The following is a 23,969-nucleotide window of genomic DNA, read 5'->3' as shown; positions in this document are numbered from 1 at the left end:
GGGATGTCATAATGATTAGCTTCTCACAGGACTGTTGTAAATGAAACATATATATCAGTAGAGATATTTTTGATGTAAGGTACACTCATGAGAAAAAGTACAGTCCTTGGGTTTTTAAACTATAAAGTTTAATCTTCATTCCCCAGTGTCTGAACTCTTGGTTGATTAATTCATATAAAATCTTCACACTTTTAACGTTTTTCTCCTTTTCATTCCCAATCCAGTTCTCAAGGACAATGTATAAAAATTAATTTTTGAGTTAGAATTGGAGAAATTTTGCTAAATTCCTTCAGAGAATTGATGTTTAAATGTGATATTTGCCAACTCTACAATGTTTTTGCTTGCAGTTGTCATTTCTATTGATATTTTAATCCTTTATACCTGCTGATTTAAATTTAGGTTTTCAAGAACTTTACAATACTGTTTAGTAGGAGCAGGAAAATGGCCATCACACAAACTCTTTACCAAGAGTGGGTAACTATTTGGAGTGAGTTGAAATATTCACTGCTATTACCTGGAATATGAAGTTTAAATCTGATGGATATAAATGGACTCTTTGGGGATGGTTAATTCAAGGGCCTCAAGAAACAATTTGTTTTCTCAGACACATGACAGATAGTTCAAGTAACAGAACATATGTCTAATATGATTAAGGCCCTGCATTTCATCCTCAGCATCATCTGGCCCTCCAAGTACCTCAGCATGTAGCCCTGATGGCCCTTTAGCAGAGTCAGGCTGCATCATTAGCCCAATAACCTCTGGATGTGGCTTCTACTAAAAGGAATATTTCGGGGTTGAAGAGATAGTACAACAGGTAGGGTACTTGCCTTGCATCACATATTACATTACACCCTGAGCACTTCCAGGAGTAATAATTTTTAAACAGAACTAGGAGTAGGCCCTGAACTCACATACCCCCCTCTCAAATGGTACCCAAACCAACAAAACTTTTTTTTAAGCTGCAATAGGTAGGAAATGGTTTTAATAGCAAGTACGGCATTTGCCTTGCATGTGGCCTACCTGGGTTCGATTCCTCTGCCCCTCTCAGAGAGCCCCGCAAGCTACCAAGAGTATCCCGCCCGCACAGGAGAGCCTGGCAAGCTCCCTATGGCATATTTAATATGCCAAAAACAGTAACAAGTCTCACAATGGAGACATCACTGGTGCCCACTTGAGCAAATTCGTGAGCAACGGGATGACAGTGACAGTAACAGTGACTTGACAATTTGACATTTCTCCACTTTAATCTCCCAGTCCTACTATTCACAGCTTTTTTATTATTATTATTATTATTATTATTTTGCTTTTTTGGGTCACACCCGGCGATGCTCAGGGGTTACTCCTGGCTCTGCACTCAGGAATCACTCCTGGCGGTGCTCAGGGGACCATATGGGATGCTGGGAATCGAACCCGGGTCGGCCGCGTGCAAGGTAAAGGCCCTACCTGCTGTGCTATTGCTCCAGTCCCTATTCACAGCTTTTAAGATAAATTTACTTAGTGAACTCTGAGGATGTGCTTCTCCTCTTGAAGTCCCCCAGGGCATCAAGGGGCAAAATTAGTGAAAGGGTGAATATGAAAGTAATTTGTAAACAGTAAGTTTTAATGTGATACATGATACTTTTTTAATCTTTGGAACAACTGTCTTCACCATGCTCACTATCACCAGTGTCAAGTTGTACTTCAATTTATTGCAAGCTCGTTTTCCCTTCTCTCTTTGCTGCAGTCAGTGCAAAATCCCCTCTAAGTAATCTTTCTCACCCATCACTCCAGTCCTATTCTTCTCCTTCAAACCCCTCCTCTGTCTTCCAGATTAAGCAACCTCCCGTCTTTCCAAAAGATTCATTTTCTCCTCTAAGGCTTTTTCCTTGACCATCACAACAATCTCAGAATTGCCCAGTGTCAGAGATGACTGATGACAGAAACTAATCTCTCTGCCTGCTGTCTGTTGGCTCTGCTCCTCATGCATTCCATTCTTCCCAGTGTAAATGCCCTCAATTTGAATTGAGAGTTCCAGAGAATCGTCCTTATTCATCTACTTCCTTATCAATAGCAATTGCTATTGATGGGTGAGGCACAAAAGACATTAGCTTGCCCTGTTCTTGCTCCAGAAGGTAAGGACCAATTTCCCTAGGTTGTCCCCTGGGATGTTTTCTGAAATAAGGGGGGTAAGTGAGGAGCCACACCCATGTTCTCTTGTCTCTTTGGTCCATAGGTGTGCACTAGAAAAATATATTGCATCATTCGTCTGTCCTCAGCAAATAGTGAGGCTTCTTTCCACATCCCCTCTCTACCTCTCAGTTTTGTTTCTCACATGCCGATTACTAAGTCACCCATTTTCAGAAAGTGGTGGGCTCCAACTTTGAATGGCTGAGAGAAAATCAAAACTGTAGATGCTTAAATTAAAAGATGTTGGTGGCGTTAACACGTATTTAAATGCGTCTTAATTTAGGAGCAGAAGGAGATTACAGGGGTTAAGGTGCTTGCCTTACAGATGGCCAGCCCCAATTTGATCCCTTGCACTGTATGGTCATATCTCTCAGCACAGAACCAGGAGTACCTTCAAATACCCCTGAGCACTAGTCAGTGTGGCCCACCTTCAAATAAATGAATAAATGAATCAATATCAATTTAGAGAATTTCCCTCAAGTCTACCCCTTCTTACTGCCCAAATTACTTTATCCTCTTGATACTACATATGTATTATTTAATTATCTAATTCATTATTTACTAATTCATTATTTTATCATTTCATATTCCATTTTTATAATTTATTGCAGTTACACTGCAGCAGACTCTATACCAGTTACTTTATCTACATGTCTTTATAATAATCCTGCAATTCACACAATCCTATTTTATGGTTGGAAAAATTTAGCATGTGAGAGGTTGAGAAATTTGCTTGAGAAAGCAAAACTAGTGAATAATGAAGCCCAGATTCATATGCAGAATGTTCTGGTCCATTAAAGCATTCCAGAAACTCCACCCAAATTTGGTGACTCCCACTACAAAAACATTTGCTCTTTCCTTAATTAATTTTCCTATTCTTTAAAGTTTTGTTGTAAGGATAAAAAAGACAACTGTCTAATTAAAATAATTTTTGTTGTCATTGATGAGACTTACCCTTAGAGAAAGAATATGTCAGTTCAAGTTTATCATTAATATGTGGGGAAAATCAAATTTAAAAAATACTCTAAGAAAACTCTGGATAATGCCTTTCTCTTCTTCCTTCCCTTAACCTAGATCACCAACAGCACCCTCACTGCCGTATGTACATGCCTGGAAGTATGCACACACACACAGACACACACACACACAAACACACACATACTAAATAAAAGATCAATAATTTGAAGCTTGCTTTGTGCTGACCTTAGATTTAGACAATTGAGCTAAGTGGTTCAGTAAGTACTGAGAATCTAAGAGCTGAGCCCTGGTTTATCTAATGCACTCATGGAAGTACTTCTCTTTTTCTTTTTTTAACATTAGTCTATTCAAAAAGTTAGTGGTCTTTCAAATTAGCCAGAGAATGTAAGACATTTATGTTTGATATTTTAAACTTAGCCACTGAGAGAAATTATCTGAAAAGAGTATCGCTAAGATCTCTATAAGAGACACTACATTTATAACTAGTTTTTTTTTCTCTCTCTCTTTCTCTCTCTCTCTCTCTCTTTCTCTCTCTCTCCATCTCAACCCTTTTCTGTTTCTTTCTCTCAGTTTCTCTCCTGCTTGGACACATGTTGACTCCCTCAGAAGTCTACTACTTTTAAAAACTTTGAATCAGGGCCTAAGGGATAGAACAGTGGGTAGGCACTTGTCTTATATTCTGCCAGTCTGTGTTCAATCCTGGGCACCCCATATGGTCCCCTGAGCCATGCCATCAGAGCCAGGAGTAAGTCTCCCCCCAAAACCAAAATTAATTAATTAATTAAAACTTTGAATAATTTAGGTTACGGCTGAAATAAGATATTACTAAATCTCTTTGGGAATATTTTATTTGCTTCTTTGTTTGTTTTGCATCACACTCATCAATGCTCAGGGGTTATTCCTGGTTTTGTGCTCAGAAATTATTTCTAGCAGTGTTTGTGATGCTGGGATATGGAATGCTGGGGATTGATCCTGAGTTGGCAGTGTGTGCAAAGCAAATGCCCTACCCTTTGTACTGTCTCTCTGGCCCTTCTCTAGAAAATATTTTATCTGAAATTATAGAAAGAATGCAAAATGATAGGCTTATAGTACAGAAACAAAATCATGCTGATATGTAGAGAGAAAAATTAAAGTTCTTTATTTCTATTTTATTCCTTTCCCTCAAATAAATCTGCATCCATCATTTGGTGTGGAGCTGTCTGGACCTTTTTCTATCACTTACATATGGTTAATTTATTCACAGATACATTTTTTTTGTGACTGAATTTACACAGATTATACAAGTATAATATGAAATTTAGTCTAGTTTACCAGGGTATATTTGTGCTTGACTGCTCCCAGTCAAGTCCTCAAATCTCAGACGTCTCATTTTATTTCTTCTACTATAAACAGAAGGGGTCACAGGAATTTTGTCCATTGGAGGACAACTGTGTCCTCACATCACAGCTCTTTGTGCAGATAACAAGTTGGAAGCTTAAAATTGACCTTGGTGGAAGGTTTTGTGTCATAGAAATGGGTGAATACTACAAACCTTAAACCATCACATTAAATCTACACATTTTAAATACTACAAACCTTAAACCAGCACATTAAATTTACACATTTTAAATACTACAAACCTGAAACCAGCACATTAAATTTACACATTTTAAATACTACAAATTTTAAACCAGCAAGTTAATTCTAAAGCACTCACCCTTGTGGGCGTGGCTAACCAGAACCCCTCCCTTCTGCTTCTGGGTGGGCCCCGGCAGCTCTGTTGGACTTCCTCTCTCTTCCTTATTGGCTCTGGCCTCCGGAGACTACACTCCTTCCTGCTTACTTCCAATGCGCCTTGGGGTGGAGGAATAGGAAATAAAAAGGTGAAAACAAAAAACCACATTCTATGCAACCACATTTTACTGAATATATTTTACAACATTCATTAAGTAAAAGTTCTATTATTAATTCAGCAGAGAGGTTTATGGGAAAAGCATGAGCCTGGGTCAGCCATCCCACATCCAATGACCATCTATCATTCGAATGAAGTAAGCAGGTTATGCACTGGTCTACACAAACAATATACTAAATTAAATGGTGATTTTAAATTCGGGTCCTAGATATTCAATTCTCCAGTATAAGTCATATCCATGAGAGCATCTTGGACCAATTCCAGTTTCTCCCAGATTATTAAACATTTACCCTGGGGCTGGAGTGATAGCATAGTGGGTAGGGCGTTTGCCTTGCACGTGGCCGATCCAGGTTCGATCCCCAGTATCCCATATGGTCCCCCGAGCACCGCCAGGAGTAATTCCTGAGCGTATGAGCCAGTAGTAACCCCTGTGCAATGCCAGGTCTGACCCAAAAAGAAAAAATACAAAAACAAAAAACATTTACCTTGATACAACTGCTCATGTTGTAGACTGTTATAAAGAGATGACTAAGTGACATCAATGCTGTGCAAGACACACAGTAGGTATTCACAAGTTTATTTCTTTCCCTGTTTAGATGAAAGGGCATGCAGCCCTTCCAATATAAATGGCTTCACAGCTGGTTAACTAGTAGAACACAGAACCTGTGACCTCTCTCTCCCTGATAGAATAGTTCTATAAGACAAGTGGTTCTCAACGTTTGGTACAAGTTTTCCTGCTTAAGTTTGTTCTTTCTAGCTACACAAACTTAGCTAGAGAGATATATAGTGTTTATGTAATATATGTAAGTATGTATGAGGTTGGGTTTTCTTCAAATAATTTCACCAAAGTATAGCATAAATTAAACTTAAGTAGATATGAGAATTCTGTCATCTATTAAGCTAAGCATAAAGAAATTTGCAACATGTAAGTGACACGCCTCACAATTATTTTGTCTTTTAAAAATATGGTATCAGACATAATGCTATTATTATTAAATATTATCACATTTTATTTTTATGATAATATATTATCTATGGTAACATCTGTTATGTTCCTGTTGTGAAAGAAAATTAAAAATGTATATATTTAATCTTTTTTCATTGATGATATGGCATGGAGCCGGAGTGATAGCCCAGAGTGTAGGGCGTTTGCCTTGCATGCCACAGACCTGGGTTCGGTTCCTCCGCCCCTCTTGGAGAGCCTGGCAAGCTACCCAGAGTATCTAGCCCACACGGCAGAGCCTGACAAGCTACCCGTGGTGTATTTGATATGCCAAAAATAGTAACAAGAAGTCTCACAATGGAGACATTACTGGTGCCCACTGGAGCAAATCAATGAGCAACGGGATGACAGTGATATGGCATATTTTTTCACTATTAATTATTTACATTAACTAAAAAATAGAATTAAACATATAATCCATTGTAAATCAGAGTTCTTTTATATTCTTAATTTGTGGGGGAGTCTCTCAAGCAGTGCTCAGGAGTTTTGAGTTTCCTAGTAATTCTTAGCTAATTGGACAGTGGTTCAAAGCAAGGGACTGAAGATGCAGTGTTGCTTGAGTTCTACACTACTGGGGATTATCTGCATCACCCCAGAAGTGTCAGGCAATGCTCAGGAACCAAGTGAAGCTGGGGATCTGGGTCACTGTATGCCTGATGAGCCTTAAACTCTGGACTCTCTTTCATGCCTTATGTTCTTAATTTGGGGCAGGGTGGGCTTCCCCAGCAGTGGTAAGTAATGTTGGAGTCCTCTTGGTGATTCTTAGCCAATCAAGCCAGCGATTCAATGTGAGGGCTGGAGGATGAAGCATTGCTCAAGCCATGAGGTACTAGGGATTACCATGGTCATCCAGGTGCAGCTCAGGTGACCATGTGATTTGGGGGATTAAACTGTGGTTTTGAAAAACCCTAAATTGAAAACAACACTTTGAAAATAAACTACTCCCCCCAAATATTCTGCTACTGTGTATCAAATAAGAAGGAATCACAACCATAAATAACCTTTTCGTTACTGAATAACTTAAAATGTACAAGAATAAAAAAAAATTTAAGGGGCTGGAGCTATAGTACAGCGGGTAAGGCATTTGCCTTGCATGCGGCTGAATCAGGTTCAATTCCAAGCATCCCATATGGTCCCCTGAGCACCATCAGGAGTAATTCCTAAGTGCAGAGACAGGAATAACCCCTGTGCATCGCCGAATGTGACCCAAAAAGCAATAAACAAATAAATAAATAAAAATTAAATTTGGGGATTTTTATAAAGCACCAGATTTGAAAGTAGTTTGATTCAAATTGGTTTGTTAGGGGATGTATAGCCAATGTAAGGACTATCCCCTGGTTTCAGCAGTGAATGCTAAGTCAGTGTGCCCCAACATTTGGTAAGATGTTCTGGATATTTCTGGATATTGCAGGACAATGTTTGAATGAACTTTGTTTACAAACTGGTAGACTTTTGAATAAAGCTAACTACCCTCCGTAATGTGGTTGACCACTGAGGTTGAATGGAACAAAAGGTTGATCTTTCCCGAGCAGGAAATCTGTGCCAACAGCTTCATAACGTCACCAACCATTCCCTGGATCTTGGGTCTGCAGGTTTTAGACTTACTAGTCCCCACAGTTATCTGAGTCCAATCGTCAAAGTAAATGAACCCTCTCTTTCCCCTTCAGCCTTGCTTGCTCCTTTTCCGGATCAAAATATTGCAAAAGTGGGGAACATATATGCCTTCTAAAGGGAGAGTTCTGAGTTCTGTCAATTCTAATTTTTCAGGCAAGGTTCAGTGCAATCTCTTTCTCTGTCTCCAAGGAAAGATTTCAGACCAGAAGATCTTCAGCTGAGGCTAAGGTGTTCGGGAGCGAGGCCAGACTCTGCTGGCTCCTCTTCCCGTTTCCTCCCCACCCCCTACTGCTGGTGACCCACAGATGGAGCTATATTAAGATTCTGTCAGGTCCCTTGGTCTTGTTGGAAATTTCTTTTTTATTTTAATTTTTTATTGCAGGTTAGGTAATACGGTACAATAGTTTAACATGTATGGTTTTGATGTAAAAAGTTATGTTTCGGGGCTGGAGCGATAGCACAGTGGGTAGGGCGCTTGCCTTGCACGCAGCCGACCCAGGTTTGATTCCCAGCATCCTATGTGGTCCCCTGAGCACCACCAGGAGTAATTCGTGAGTGCAGAGCCAGGAATAACCCCTGTGCATCTCCAGGTATGACCCAAAAAGCCAAAAAAAAAGCAGAATTGAATGATTCAGTAACAGACCTCAGAACACAACCTGAGTGATCTTTGGAACAAGATAATGATGGATAAATTGGAATCTGCTCACAGTGGACAATATAAATAAATCCGCTTTTATTTATTTTTTTTGGGTGTCACTGTGGATCTGATTTGGGGTTTCACACTTGGAAGGCAGACACTGTTGCCACAGAGTCATCCTCTGATATCCCCCACATGTAATAGTTTTTATATATATATATATATTTTAAATTTTATTGAATCACTGTGTGGAGGGTTACATAGTTCTCAGGATTATGTCAGTTATACAATACTCAAACACCCTTCCCTTCACCAGTGCCCATATTCTATTACCAACCCCCCCCCAGTATACCTGCTGCCCCCTCCCACCTCCCCAGTCCCCACCCTTGTAAGTGATAAGTTTCACTTCGTTTACGCTTTATCTCGATTACATTCCATGTTTCAACACACAACTCACTACCATTGCTGGGGTTTCCCCCCAAAAAGAAAAATACAGTCCTATTGCCAAGGAAGCATTTGATAGTTCTCCATTGCTAAGAATATAGAGATATTAAGTCCCGCTGTTTGTTACATAACATTTCTTTTTCCCCCCTTGCCCCGCGCCACCGTTCACGCCTGTTTAGTAATCGCCACGCTGCCTGACAAAAGGAAAAAAACTGAAAAAGATGGTTATTTCTCGTCATCAGCCCGCATGGGGCTCTGGCTTAGTTGATAGTCTAGTAGAGTGTCTGCAGGCAGTTTCTGGAATCAAAGGTCTTGCGCTGGTATCGGCTCCGGCTCGAGATTCCACCAGCGTCCCGCTGTTCCATGTACATAATTTTCCCCCTTATATCCCATTCCCACGCCAACAGGTCTGTTTGCTTAATGGACATCATACTATGGTTGACGCCACGCCGCGTTTCTTCCCGAGAAAGAGGGATATTTCTTCTCAGCCGGCGTGGGGATATAGCTTAGTTCAGTCTAGAGAGATGGCTACCACTTTGATTGCCTTCAATATTTCATCATAAGACTTACTATTCTTGTTAGGATCTCCCACAAAAGTCTGACCCGTTAAAAAGGAACCATTACATATTGCTGATGCTAAGATGACATTAGGTCGCGCGGCCGCAGTAGCGGCCGCGCAGTTTTGGGTTCTGTATAAAGTCCAGGGAAAGTACAACCAGAAATAACATCAGTACAAACTTTTATCCTTTTATGGTGCTCATAAGATGGAGAAACCTAGAGATCCGCAGCAGGGCCAAAAGGGACGCACACGTGGGGGAGGTGGGTTTAAGTATCTATCTGCGGTGGGCGGAGGTCACCGCCCCCACCCCCTTGGGGTCTCGCACGCGCGCGCGCCCGCGCGTCCTGTTTCAGCTGGCTCGGCGTCTCCATTTTGCGCTCAAAAAGCCGTGGACCCTGCGCTGTGCTCAGGAAGGGGTTGAGAGAGAGAGGTTAAAAGAATTGGGGAATGCCCGGTTTCTACTGTCGCAGCCCGCCGTGGGGTCTCCGATCCCGTGCTGGAATTAGTTCAGTGGGCTGCTTGGAGTCCAAGGGCGCTCTTTTGGGCTCTTCCATCATGCTCGATCCGCAGCAGGGCCAAAATAAATCCGCTTTTATAAAAAAAAAGTTATGTATCTCCACAAGGTAATCAATGTCCAAGACCCTTTACTATCATCCATATGTCACTTCCAGTCCTCCTCTTTCTACCCTGCCTCTTCCTTCCCCTCTTCCCCCACCACACACTGCCTGGTAATCTCAGTTTTGAAATTAAAGGTGTTGGAAATTTCTTTAGGAGAACAGGTATTTATATGTCTTATGTATGCATATGTACTAGGAACACATTAGTGAGAAGCCACTTGGGTTAAAGTGCCAATTATTTCATATGCTCTCAGAAACTTCTGGTCATGTGGGACTAGGCTGAGAATGAATATAGCCAATGTGAGGACTGTCCCAGGTGTTAAATAAGGGGATGCCGCAGTATAGGGCTAGGGCTCAGAAACATACATTTCTCCACTTTAAATTTTGCTTGGGATTGGATATCCTTGCTTAAACCTTGTAGCTGTTCTTGGATGTAGTACTTGTGTTGTTTTGAGTCTGAATATATTAGGACTAGTTTCCTGGGGGATTCACAGTTGCAGTATCTTAGACCCTTGGCCCGGGGCCATAAAATGCACTTGACCTGAGAATGATATAAATACCTTCCACTCCATTGATGTATTGATTTGTTTTCATTTCACTGTGTCTGTGTTCTGTACACATCCCTAGCACAGCCAGCCTTCCCTGAGACCAAGTGCTGGCCTGGAGAAATTGTTTTGAGCACCCTGAGAACCTGAAGAGGGAAAGACTTCTCATTCATCCAATACTAAAAATGTGACCGTCATTTAAATATTAAACTTATCTGTTTTTCAGCACAGTTAGCAGATAAGGGAACCTAAGAATCTTAAATTGTGTTTAGCGTATGGAATATTATTTTAGAAAACACTTCCTGTTATCTTTCTCCCATTTGGTAAGTCAGGGGTTTAATGCTGGGTGGTTGGTCCCCCTGAAGTTCTAATATTGTTAAGACTAAGCACTGAGGCTAAGGGTGAGCAGCCTAAGAAACAGAGGAGGAACCAGAATGGGAGAAGGAGAAGGAAGTAAAAGAGGAGGGGGAGATGGACATAAACACTCCCAAAATAGACCATTTGAAACTGAGGATGCTGAATAGTGTTGATTGTGCAGTTTTAACCTTTTTTCCTACTTCGGAGTGGGAACGGGAGCTAGAAACTCAGTGATCAGTATTTTTCAAACTTCTTTGATGACTTCCCAAAATAAGCAATGCATTTGACATTGTGACAGTAAGCATACGTGTATTTACTCCCTTGAAACTAGTTTCATGGAATGATATTCAACCCTTACCTTATGCAAGAACTCTATTATTTTTTATTTTATTTTATTTCTATTTAAAAATTGCCAAATCCATCAATTAATTGTATGATCCCCTTTTTCTGTGTGTGCGTTGATTTGGTTTGGGGGCCACAGCCCACAGTGTTCAGAGACTACTTCAGTCACAGTGCTAGGGACTTAGGGAACCAAGCAGTGCAGGGGCTAAAACCCAGGTCTCCTGTATGCAGAGCAACTAGCCCTTTGAGCCAATTCTCCAGTGCTTATGATCTGTTAATGATTGCTAACCTTGAAAATAAAGGGTTTTTCTTTTTAAGCCCATCTCATGAATTTTCCAAGGTCAAATGGATTTACCTCTCGCGTATTCTGCAGATTGTGAATAAGCTTCAGGAGAGAGCCCCCTCCCGACAGTGACAATCAGAGGTACCAACAGACCACCAGTTTTTCGGCTCACAGAATTTCCCAGTTCATAGGGGATAAACACTTCTTCCTCCTACTACTGAGATTCCATCTGCTTTTAGCTACAAAATGTTTCTTCCAGACAAATTATGGAACTACAAAGCGACAGGCAAAAATCTCAAAGAAGTTCATCGGGAATTATCAAAGAGAATAAAAGAAATGCATAGTCTTCTCACTGCAAAGGGAACTTCATATGTAGGTGTTTCAGGAGAAAAACAGACATAACATTATTTTCAAGGAAGTTTAAAAAGAAAACTTTCTTCCTTCTAGGCCACTAACTCCTACAATGAATAAATTCAGTCTATATGAGGATAAGTCAGGGGCAATATATATATATATATGTATGTACATATATATATATTCTTTCTTTACCAGTTTGCCTCTCTACCTCCTCACACTTCACCCCTTATCACCAATGATTGCCCCTTGTATGTTTCTTTTATCCTTGCCCCTTGTCCATCTTATATGAAGGTGGTCTCTTTTGAAGGAAAGATCAAAAGCAAAATCTGTTCTTTCTATGATGCAGGGAAGTGCAACTTTTCCTGGGGAGGGAGACTGATAGCTCAGGGAACTGACTGTTCTGCATCTGCTCTGATCAGCTTGGGCTCTTTATCTTTAGTAACTGCCCTCCTTGCCTTTCGTGTTTCGTGTTTCTCAGTAGCTGTGGTGATCCCTCTGGGGAAGGTCTAGAATACACCTACTCTGAAATTCCCCTCATACTTCTACTTGCTCCTTTATTTCGCTATTCCTCTTGGATTCCTTTTATTCTTTCTGCTGGAAATAGAAGGGGTGTGCTGGGATGAAATTGCCAAAATTGCCAATCCCTGGTCTCCTGGTATGAATGGGCTGGTTCCTGCTCCCATTTGCCTAACCATTGAGTTCCATGCTGATCTCCTTGCAGTTTGAGAAAGGGAGTAGGGCCAGTCTTTGTATTAATTCTTTTCCCTGTGAATATTTCCCCTTGGTTCTTCATAACCAAGGGTGAGTTCTCTCTCCTCCTTGGGGGTTCAGCCTAAATAGTGCTTTTTCGGGGATATTTTCCTCAATTATATTCTCTAAAGTAAGTCTCCATTTTGGCCTATGGTTTCTTGACACCAACTACAATTTGTTAATAGTTTACTTCATTGTCTCCTCTACTGTGCTGAGAGCATCCAAAACACATATTTAGTGCTAGGAAGTAGGCATTACCTTCTTTTACACATAAAGAAATCACAATGTTCTATGATTAAGGTGTGTTGGCAACCTTGAGCAGAGTGCACTCTTTTCCAGGCTCTTTCTGCATCATTCAAATGGTTCAGTTAGTCACTCATTTGTTCACTCTTCCACTCATCCAGTATTGAGCCCCTGCTCTGTTACTTTGCACCTGGGGCTACTACAATGCTTCATCAGGCTGCTCTTGCTTACTCTGCAGAAGAGCCAACCAGCATGGTCCTTCGAAAATTCATCTCTGTTAATCCACATCAGCTTTCAAACACCTGAACAAAATCTGAGCTCCCTGGCATGGAGCATGGTGTTGAGATCTGTGACCAGGGCTCTCTTTTCTCATCTATCAATGTTTTGGTCCTCTTACCCTGCCCTAGCCTTTATTGACCAAGAGCAGAAACGTCTCAGTAAATTAAGTAGCAACAACAACTCACCCTCCCCAACCCCCACACCACGCACGCACGCACACTCCCATACAGTATACACATAAACACAACAATGGCTTCCGGGTTGCTCATAGAAAATCTCAGCAGGTCTTTTTCTCTGCAAGTTTGTCACACAGCCTTTTGCTCCTACCTGCTGAGTTCTGGGCTTTTAAATAATTGAGATCTCAGTCCTGGTACTGCAGGTCAAGGGTTGAGCTAGCTGTATAACTTGAGGGCAGACCTCTATAAAGGAGCCCCATTTTGCTTGGTCACATTATGGCTGGTGATGTCAACAATAGCATGAACTTGACTTCTCCAAGGATGCTAAATGGCTACAAAGTTCCAAGAAAGAAGACATCTGAAACTATAAACCCGAGGAAGTTTGTATCAAGATGTTTTTTCCTCTGGATGAGGCTGAATTTTGTGTTCATGCTTTACTTGAAAGGTCCAAAAGAAGGGAATTTAAGCCTTTTAAATTTGTAAGTATGTATTTCTTAATTCCAGGTCCACATTTCTCCTGGATTACTCTTGTAGATCCTTACAAAGATTCCCCTCTTTTAATCTTGGGCTATGTGGGGCTTACTTTTTTTTTTTTTTTCAGGGGGTTGGGTTTTCATGAACAAAAAACAAAGAAGAGGAATTTCTTCAGCTTTTCTGGAAATTTGCAGTGGTTTGTCTTCTAAATGCTTTATGCTTTAGTTTTTTCAATCTATAAAATGGAGAATTAGCAAACTTAATGAACCTTTGTCTTTCATAAAATGTCATCTAGGATAGGTGCTGTGCAAATAATATGCTATGGAATGATAGCATTCTGTTTGTGTTTATAACCTAAATTTAAATTTTCCATTAATTGGAATTAATCCTGTTTATAAGGAAAGAAAGACCTTTCCAATTAAATCACTGGTGTGAGACTTTGGATGTAGAAGACTTCAGTTTGCTTTCCTTCTAGTAAAATGGGTTTCTGTATTATTTTGGGTAAGTTCTTAATTTGCATCTTCTTTTGGCCAGCTTCAGTGAAGAAGTCTCACCTTTTATGTTGTTTCACCAAACAGTCTTATTTGCATTAGGAGATATTCTTTGGCATTATGCTTCTCATTATTGAAAATTACTTTACAGCTGAAGGTTAATAACAATGTTTATTCAAGGCAATGTTACAATGTGCTTTAAGATTTTAAAATAAAAACAAATAATCTTTCATTAAGCCACTATTCTATAGAAGTCATGTTTTATTTTTATCCCAGATGCATGATATTCCTTCTCCTTAAAACTTTAAAGTATTTTGAATATAACTAAACAAAATTGGCAATGAATTACAATTTATTGTTTAAAAAATCAAAATTAAACCAGTTGTATTTTAATGACCTTACTGATTTTATGCAACAATTCATGAATTGGGCTATATCAAGTTTTTATAGATAGGTGATTAGAAGAACTATAAAAAGCAAAAGCAAGTAACTTTACTTTTTAATTTTCTTTTAAAATTTTTTTTTGCTTTTTTTTTTTTTTTTTTGCTTTTTTGGGTCACACCCGGCGATGCACAGGGGTTACTCCTGGCTTTGCACTCAGGAATTACTCCTGGTGGTGCTCAGGGGACTATATGGGATGCTGGGATTCGAACCTGGGTTGGCCAAGTGCAAGGCAAATGCCCTACCCGCTATGCTATCACTCCAGCCCCTAAAATATTTTTATTTAGACACCATGATTTACAAAGTTGTTTCAGTAGAGTTTCGGGCATACAGAGTTCCCACATCCATCTCCACCACCCGAGGGTTCCATTTTTCCATCAATGACACCAGGTTCTTTCCCACCCTCAACCTGATTATTTGACAGATGTATCTCTGAATTTAATTGTGGTTGGGGTTCCATGCTTTCAGTGTATTGTGTCTAGTGGTTTAGACATCTTTTCTCTCTGCATAGATGAACCTAAGGTCTCTGTCCCTGGGCAAAAGATTTTATAGGCATAGAGAAAGCAAGAACTAGGACGTTGTGCTAGACAAAAATTGTGGAGAGATAGAGGCTTTTTGGTGGCAGTGGATTCCAGGACTTTGCACATCAATACCACAAACTTTTATGGTATTATAACCATATTACCTAAGCAATTATTTAAAAATGTTTTAAACAGCTGGAGGGAAAAATTAAGTGGATGGTTATCTTAAGGTTATTTTCCTTTAGGGGACTGGAGGAGTCTCTTAGGCATGTTACCTAATGAATGCTGATGGGGAAATTCCTGACTGACTGATTAAAGATTCCATTTCTGGGGGAGCCAAAACTGTAAGTCTCAGTTTGGTGATGTGTGTCTTGGCATAAGTGAATTCATTTAGGACCCACTATCCTGTTCTTAATAAAAGCTATTTACCTTTTTATTTTTTTTCCTAAGCAAACGCCCACCTGATTTTTACTTTGCTTATGTTTTAATATTGTTTTTCCACTTTGGGGGTTGTTGTTTGTTTTGGTTGATTTCTTTTGGGGACACACTCAGGTACTCAGGGCTACTTCTGTTGTGTTGCTCAGGGATCTGAGGCTAGACCTCCTGGAGGCGAAGCATGCACAGTCGCCTTTTGAGCTCTCTTCTGGGTCCCACTTATAAGTCTTTTAACCCTTATGTGATCTTCCTCTTCTTGAAAAGTAAAATATTTTTCTAACATTCTTAGATGTACCTTAAATATAAATGTCAATTACTTTCTAAATAGTGTTAATCCAGGTGGAGAGATAGTGCAGGGATTAAGGGGCATCCTTAAGCTGCCCTAAAGATATGGTTTCAAATAATTCAGGAGAATAATTGGTAGCTCTCCTCTGAACCACTTCCTGTTCCCCAAGTTGCAAACTGCAGTGCCTTGCCCAGCACTACATGGTCTCTTAAACATTCCATGATGTCTTTTTAGATGGTCCCCAAGTCCAGCTAGAGGTGGTCTTGTAGGACCCCAAATACTTGGCATTACAGGATCAGAACAGCGCTGCATCTTTGTACCATGACAGTAAACTTCAAACAGGTTGACCCAGAATATTTGTGAAGGAACCGTAAGCCTTCTAAGCACTGCTCGGGAGCCTCCAAAATAAAATAGATTCAAAATTAAAATAAGCAGTAGTATTCAATGAAGTCATAAGCATAGCACTATGTAAGTGACATGATCAACTTGTCCCTTGCCAACTGATGCCAAGGAAATTAGCAGCTATAGGGGACCAGAGCATACCATCTTCCTGTGACGTATGTACTAACTTGATGGCTTTAGATATGTTTATAATTTAAACTCATATTGGGTTTTTGTTCTTTTTGTTTGTTTGTTTGTTTTTGTTTTTTTATCAGCGATGCTCAAGGGTTACTTCTAGTTCTTAGGAATCACTTCTGGTGGTACTTTTGGGATCAAATGTAATGCCAGAAATTGGCCACATGCAAGACAATAATAATAATTGCAGTTTGAAATCACCCATGTTGATTTCTACTGACTAAAGAAAACCCATGAACAAACACAACAAACTTCTCCATTATCTCTCTTCTGCCCAAAAGATATGGTTTCAAATAATTCAGGAGAAAGTAGTAGCTCTCCTCTGTGAACCACTTCCTATTCCCCAAGTAGTATACTAAAATTCATTAAAATCCTGGGAGTGGGTTAATATGTGATATTTAAGATTCATAGTCTATATGATCCAAGAGGTCTTCTAACCCATTTTGGCACCCAGAGTGGCTTCTTACACAATGCATCTATGTGAGCTGTACTACGACTATGTGCCGCCTGGGAAGGGATTTTCCCTCTTCACCCTGATTTTCTGCACGGAAAATGGCGGCGGCAGCATCATCCATGTGGCGAGAGCCACCCCCTAAGACTTCCACCCAGAGGTAGGAACTTTGCAATGTTGTGGCTCATAGGCGATCATGGGAAGGGGGTGGTACCAGCACACCCTCGGCCCTGATAAGGTCCGGAGCTGCTGCTCGCGAAACAGACCCTCTGCTCCTAAAGACTATGATCCAAGAGGTCTTCTAACCCATTTTGGCACCCAGATCAGCTTCTTACAGAAATGCATCTAGATTGTAAACTGAACTAAAACATCAGAAATCCAAAACCGCACGGCCGCAACAGCAACAGCGGCCGCTCGAGCTCATAGATTCTTCATTCTCAGCAATGAAAAGAAATTATTGAATGATGCCTTTTCAGCAGGCCTGATTGTTGGGGGGAAATTCCAAACAATAGCAGTGAGTTCTCTATTGAAATATTGAATGTATTCAAAGTTTAGAGAATAAAATGAAGATCATTAGCTACTTAGGTGGGGGTTGGGTGGGAGAGGGTATATTGGGGTTCTTGGTGGTGGAACATGTGCACTGGTGAAGGAATGGGGTTTCAATCATTATGTGACTGAGACTTATACCTGAAAGCTTTGTATTTTTTTCATGGTGATTCAATATAATAAAGTAAAATTAAAAAAAAGATTCATAGTCTGTATTACTTGAAAGTTCTTAAATAAACAATAGCTTCCCTGATCCCCCATATCCCCACCTACTAAACCCCTGATCTGTTACTTGAACTATGTTCTCAAGAATGTCTATAAATCAAGCCAGCAGTTTAAACTCACTCTAAAAAAGATCACTCTTTACACCTAAATAATCTGACTGCAAATATTTATAGCTGTAATGTAGAATTCAGGCTATATTCCAAGTAACCCATAATCAGGTAACATTCCTTAGCCTATTGTCTCCTTGATATATGCCTATGAAACTACATGACCAGTTTAGTTGAAATAAGTATTTAGCAAAAATAATGGATCATAAATTCTCAACATGTATTAGTGTTTACTTTATTCATTTTTGAGAGGATTTTAAATGTAGGAAAGCTAGGTTAAATATGCCAAAAGCATGTCAGTGGATTTCAGGTTAGGCAAAAGATATTTAGCTTCATTTTTCCTTAGCAAGCAAGATTTCCAGCGTACATATTTCCTATTCCTAAAGGGGCTCCAATATCTAAGCTCTGATAGCTGCCACCCAGCCAGGTGTGGGAAGAAGAGCAATCTTGATTCTGAAATTGCACAATACAAAATCTGGAGTAAGAATGATTAGAACTCCTGAGGGGGGAAATCTTAAGGATAAACTGAAAAGCAGGGAACTTTGAGCACTCATTTTCTGCCATCTGAGAACCAAAAAGAATTGTGGAATAAATACTGTTACAAATTTGTCCTCTCACCAAGATTTCCATACAGTATTTACAGTTGCAATGGAGTGATAGCACAGTGGTTAGGAAGTTTGCCTTGCACGCGGCCAACCCGGGTTCAATTCTTCCGTCCCTCTCAGAGAGCCAGGCAAGCTACTGAGAGTATCCTGCCCGCACGGCAGAACCTGGCAAGCTACCCGTGGCGTATTCGATATACCAAAAACAGTAACAAAAAGTCTCACAATGGAGACGTTACTGGTGCCCACTTGAGCAAATCGATGAACAACGGGACAACAGTGCTACAGTGCTATTTACAGTTACCCTCAAGTCTCTTAAGAATTGATGGTGTGGTTGCCCGCCCAGGAGGGGAAAGATATTTCTCTCTCTCTCGCCTGTCCCTTCCCGGGGATGAAGGGCATGGGGACGCCATATCATGACGACCACAGATGGGATTATATGACAAAAACTGCAGCAAAAGGACACGAGGGTGCTCTTGGGAAGGTGGGAGGCACTGGCCCCTCCTACCACTGCTGAGATGTGACCCCGGGGGCCGCACACACGTGCGGCTCCTCCGTGGCTGCACAAGCGTGAATCCAGACCCAGCTGAACCAAATACAACGTGGACAGCTACTTGCAGAATGTCTCCAGCCTGAGAACTAAGCCGTGACCCCATGCCCGCCCAGGAGGGGAAAGGTATTTCTCTCTCTCGCCTGTCCCTTCCCAGGGATGAAGGGCGTGGGGACGCCATATCATGACGACCACAGATGGGGTTTACAAGCTTGCAATGATCCAATATCCGGAAGAAATCTCCCTGGACTTAGTTGCTAAAGTACAGAAATCCAAAACCGTGCGGCCGCAGTAGCGACCGCGCGACCTCATTTCCCTTCACAACAGGTCTGACTCTAGTGGGGTGCTCCTAACAATAATGGTGAGGATTGTGTTGAAATATTGAATGTAACCAAAGTAAATAGAAAGTAAAGTGAAATTTATCAGTTACAAGGTGGGGGGGATGAGGGGGTGGGCGGGATGGGAGGCGTACTGTGTTTTTTGTTTTTGTTTTTGTTTTTTTTTTTGGTGGTGGGATATGGGCACTGGTGAAGGGATGGTTGTTTCAGCATTGTATGACTAAGACTTAAGCCTGAAAGCATTGTAATTTTCCACATGGTGATTCAATAAAATAAAATTAAAAAATAAAAAAAATTTAAAAAAAAAGAATTGATGGTGTGGGAAAGAGTCTACTCAAACTTAAAATTATTAATCATATAAATTTACTAAAGTTTTAGGAAAGGAAATCAAAAAAGGCCTTATGCAACCTCTTAGCTGATATGCTCTTCTGAGCCCTCTCTTCTCAGCCGACTTCTCTGTCCACGTCTATCTGATAAAACAATAGACCAGCAAGCAGACTTCATTTCCTTAATTTCCTTTGTACATGCATAGTGCTCACCTTGCCACTAATCTCTACCGTCCTCTTCAGTCTTTTTTGGGGGTCGGGGAGGGCCACACCTGGAAATACTCAACATTTACTCCTGACTCTGCATTCAGGAATTATTTCTGGTGGTGCTTGAGGAACCATATGAATGTTGGGGATAGAACATAGGCTGACCACACGCAAGGCCAATGCTCTACTTGTTTTACTACTGCTCCAGCCCCCTTTTCAATCTTTTACACTTGCTTGATGCATAGTCCTTTTTACCAATTGTAGATTCTTCAACTGTACATAGCACAAAATAACTCTTCAGGGTAACCCTGAGAAGGAAGAGGTAGGTGGAGTCATGAATAACAATCCTATCCCTAATTATCCTCATATTCATTTGACATTCATAGAGCTTAATTTTATAGTTATTGATTTGTTCATTGATTTTTATGAAATGACAAGGCTAATGGAGATAAAGCTAGGCCAAGTATTAAAGGTTCCACTCCCAGTTTACATGTATGATAGCCCAGGTTTGTCTCCTCAAGGTGGAAGCTAGTGAGCCAGCTGATCCTTGCTAATCCTGCCTCTTGAGGAAGGAAAGATAGACAAGATCTAATGACAACTGGGTTTTCACAGTATAGACTCTGAGGAACTGAACTTACTTGGAAGTCCATGGAAAACTCAGGAAGAGGGGAAGTTAAAAACATTTAATAGGGTCAGACCTGCTGAAAAGGAAGCATTAGATAATTTGTTTTCCACTGATAAAATTTATTAGTTACACAGGTGGGGGGGGGCTAAGGGTGGGGGGGCTAGGGGTGTCGGGGGGGGGTTAGGGGTGTGGGGGGGTGGGGTGGAGCTATACTGGGATTCTTGGTGGTGGAATATGAGCACTGGTGAAGGGATGGGTATTCGAGCATTGTGTAACTGAGATTTAAACCTGAAAACTTTGTACCTTTCCACATGGTGACTCAATAAAAAATTAAAAAAAATAATAAAAATTAAAAAAAAAAAAAGAAAAAAAACAAAAATAAATAAATAAAATTTGTATAATTGCCCTAAAAAACATTTAATAGGGGCTGAAGCAATAGCACAGCGGGTAGGGCATTTGCCTTGCACGCAGCCGACCTGGGTTCGATTCCCAGCATCCCATATGGTCCCCTGAGCACCGCCAGGAGTAATTCCTGAGTGCAAAGCCAGGAGGTAACCCCCGTGTATTGCTGGGTGTCACCAAAAAAGAAAAAAAAACATTTAATAGTCATCTGCTGATTTTCCTGTTGTCCTTTATAAGTTTCCCAATCACAAAACATTTTATATAAGAGCATTATCAAAATAGGTCCTCCTGCACATTGAGGAGATAGGATGGGCAAAAGGGTTTCATCACACATCACATGGAAAATAATCAAGCCCCAATTGTACATCCCCCAAAATCCCTTGATTGTGATTGAGTTAAAGCAAAGAAGTTGTGACTGCATGCATAACTTCTTTGCTTTAACCTTTTCTCCATGCTTTACCTCTTAAATCTTGCTTAAAAGTCTTACCACTTATTATATATTTTATTACATTAAAATAAACAATGATTTCCTCCTCTGCTGGCTGTGCTTTCCTTAGTGCAGAGCCTGAACCCAGCTGAATCCTTACCCTTAGACCACAGCAGGCTCATTGTGTTTATAGCAAAAGGTGACTTTTCCTACAAAGGAATTCTCACTCCAGTTGATAAATAGCACTTTTGATGTAAGTTACATGTATTTTTATATTTTATATTAAAAACATGTGATAACCATCTGCTAATTTTCCTCTTGTCCTTTATAAGTTTCCAAATCACAAACTTTTTATATAAGACCAAAACATTGAGAGATAACTATTGTTAAGTTTAAGTATGTAGATTCAGATTCATCTTTTCAACAATTACTAGTGTTTTTTGTGTGGACCACAATAGACTAGACATGGGACTGTAATGATGAGCAAGTCCCAGAACCTGACCTTAGAGAGCTTATGCTCTAAGATATTTAGAAGGTGAAGAAAACATACATTTAAAACATACTCAGTCATGGTGTGATATTAGGGTATAGTCTGGTTTTTAGGAAAACCACTAGTTTCCAGCTGTATGCTGAAGAGTCACTCCACCCAGCTTCGAGGGAAAGTCTAGGAAGACTTTCTAGAGAAAGTGGCCATGGTAGCAGCCAGCCAGACAACAGAGTTGGGCAAGGCGGCGTTCCAGGAAGGAAATCACAGACTTGAGACCCAGAGTGGAAAAGAACTGTGGTTTGCACAAGTCTGCTGTTTGTGGAGGCAGCACAGAACTGGTGTGGAGCGAAAGAGTAGAAAAGTCTGGAAGTGGAGAAAGAAGCAAACCTACAAAGCCAGCGAAGATGGAAGTGTGGTGGGGGTGGCATTGGTGGTGGAAGGGTGGAGTGCCAGGTGAACAGTTAATTTAGTTGGTCAGTTTAAATCTTGTCCACTGAAAGAATATCCAGTCAAAACATGATAGGGGAGTTGGAGGTGGGAGAAAGTAGCAGATAAAAGTAATAGGAAGCCCCCTCCCCCTTCTCCACACCCTCGCCCAGCTTCCTCCTTCTAGCCAGGTTCTCTTTCTCTCTTTACACACTTGTACACATCCAGATTTACTGCAGAGTCAGGCAGCGTTCAATACTGGGACAAAAGGCAAAATGACTTAGGGCTCATAAGTCTGGACAGACAGAAGAATCAGTCAGGGCTTATCTGTACAGACAGACGGCAGGGAAGAGCACGGGGATCTCCCCCATATGCCCGAGGCTAGAGGCGAAGGAAAGCTGAGATGTTAGGGAACTGCTGGGGTCTGGTCTGAGAGAGGCCCACTGGCAGGTACATAGCATGTGGCTCTCACCAAACCATGTATGGCTGTGGCTAGATGTAGGATAACATGGGGTTTGTCCTTTTAGCCTTGCCACAGGGAACTTAGTCTACCTTAAAGCAATATACTTTCTGTATGGACACAGGAAGACAGTTAATATTATTCTATGTAACTTGGGAGCTGATTGGCTCAATAATATTTACTCCCGGGCATCTGTTTTCTTAACTCAGTTGCCCTTAGTTTCTAGAACCCCAAAAGCAGGGTCTCAATGAGGGAAGGAATGAACCCAGGGCAAACTGTGAGCTACCCTGGCATCAAAATGAGCCAGGTCAAAGTGCCACAATACTCAACTATATGTTGAGAGGATGGTCATAGACAAATGCTGTCATGATCCAAAAGTAATGATGAGACTAGGACCCTGCTGGGGTTAGGAAGACTAACCTGGCCTGAGGGCTGTGATCTGGAATATATTGTGAATGTCCTCAGGAAGAACCAAACTTTAAGTCTGATATATCTCTTACTGTGCTCATACAGAATGGCATTGCAAGAAATATTAGAAGTAAATTTACTATAACTATTTAAGTGGATTACTAGCTGAGGAAGGAAGAAAGCGATACACCCTTATTTGGATCCCACCCTTGAGTGGATCTCCCAGTAATCTGGAGTAATCTCCTTAGATGAGATTTTGTTAATCTCCTGGAGAAATAGTCTTATCCTTCTTTGTTGATTTGTTAATATTTTACCCACCTTTGTGTCACTACTCTATATGATTGCTATATAAACTAAGCCTGTAACAGAAGCGGGCAAAGGCAAGACAGAAAGACAGAGGCAAGACAGAAGCAGCAGAGAAGATACAGGAGAAGAAACAGAAGAGGAGAGAAGACACAGTAGCAGAGACAGAGCGAGGTCGGAAGAGACCAGAGGAGAGACTACAGAGACAGAGACAGAGATAGACAGACAGAAGAGAGCACAGTGGCACACACAGAAGCAGAGCAAAGGAAGAACCATCCCAATCCAGACTATACACTTGAGAGTACCGAACATGAGCAGCGAAAGAGAGAGAGAGAAAGAGAGAGAGAGAGAGAGAGAGAGAGAGAGAGAGAGAAAGAGAGAGAGAGTGTGCCGCCTCGAGAGCCCGAGAACAAGCGAACACAACACACATCTCATCTTCCCCTCCCGAAGCGCATGCGCCCTTGTAATTTTTTACAGCTACAGACGCAAGGAGAGTTGGGACAGCAGGAAATCAATGGAGTACAGTCGTAAGTAGGCCCAGATTAGCAAAGTGTCCACTGGATATAGAAAGACATAGTGACAACACCAGGCCATCGTACATTGGAGGTGAGCAA

This window comes from Sorex araneus, chromosome 1, assembly GCF_027595985.1.
Source record: "Sorex araneus isolate mSorAra2 chromosome 1, mSorAra2.pri, whole genome shotgun sequence".
Lineage (NCBI taxonomy): Eukaryota > Metazoa > Chordata > Mammalia > Eulipotyphla > Soricidae > Sorex > Sorex araneus.
This window is presented reverse-complemented; position numbering follows the sequence as displayed.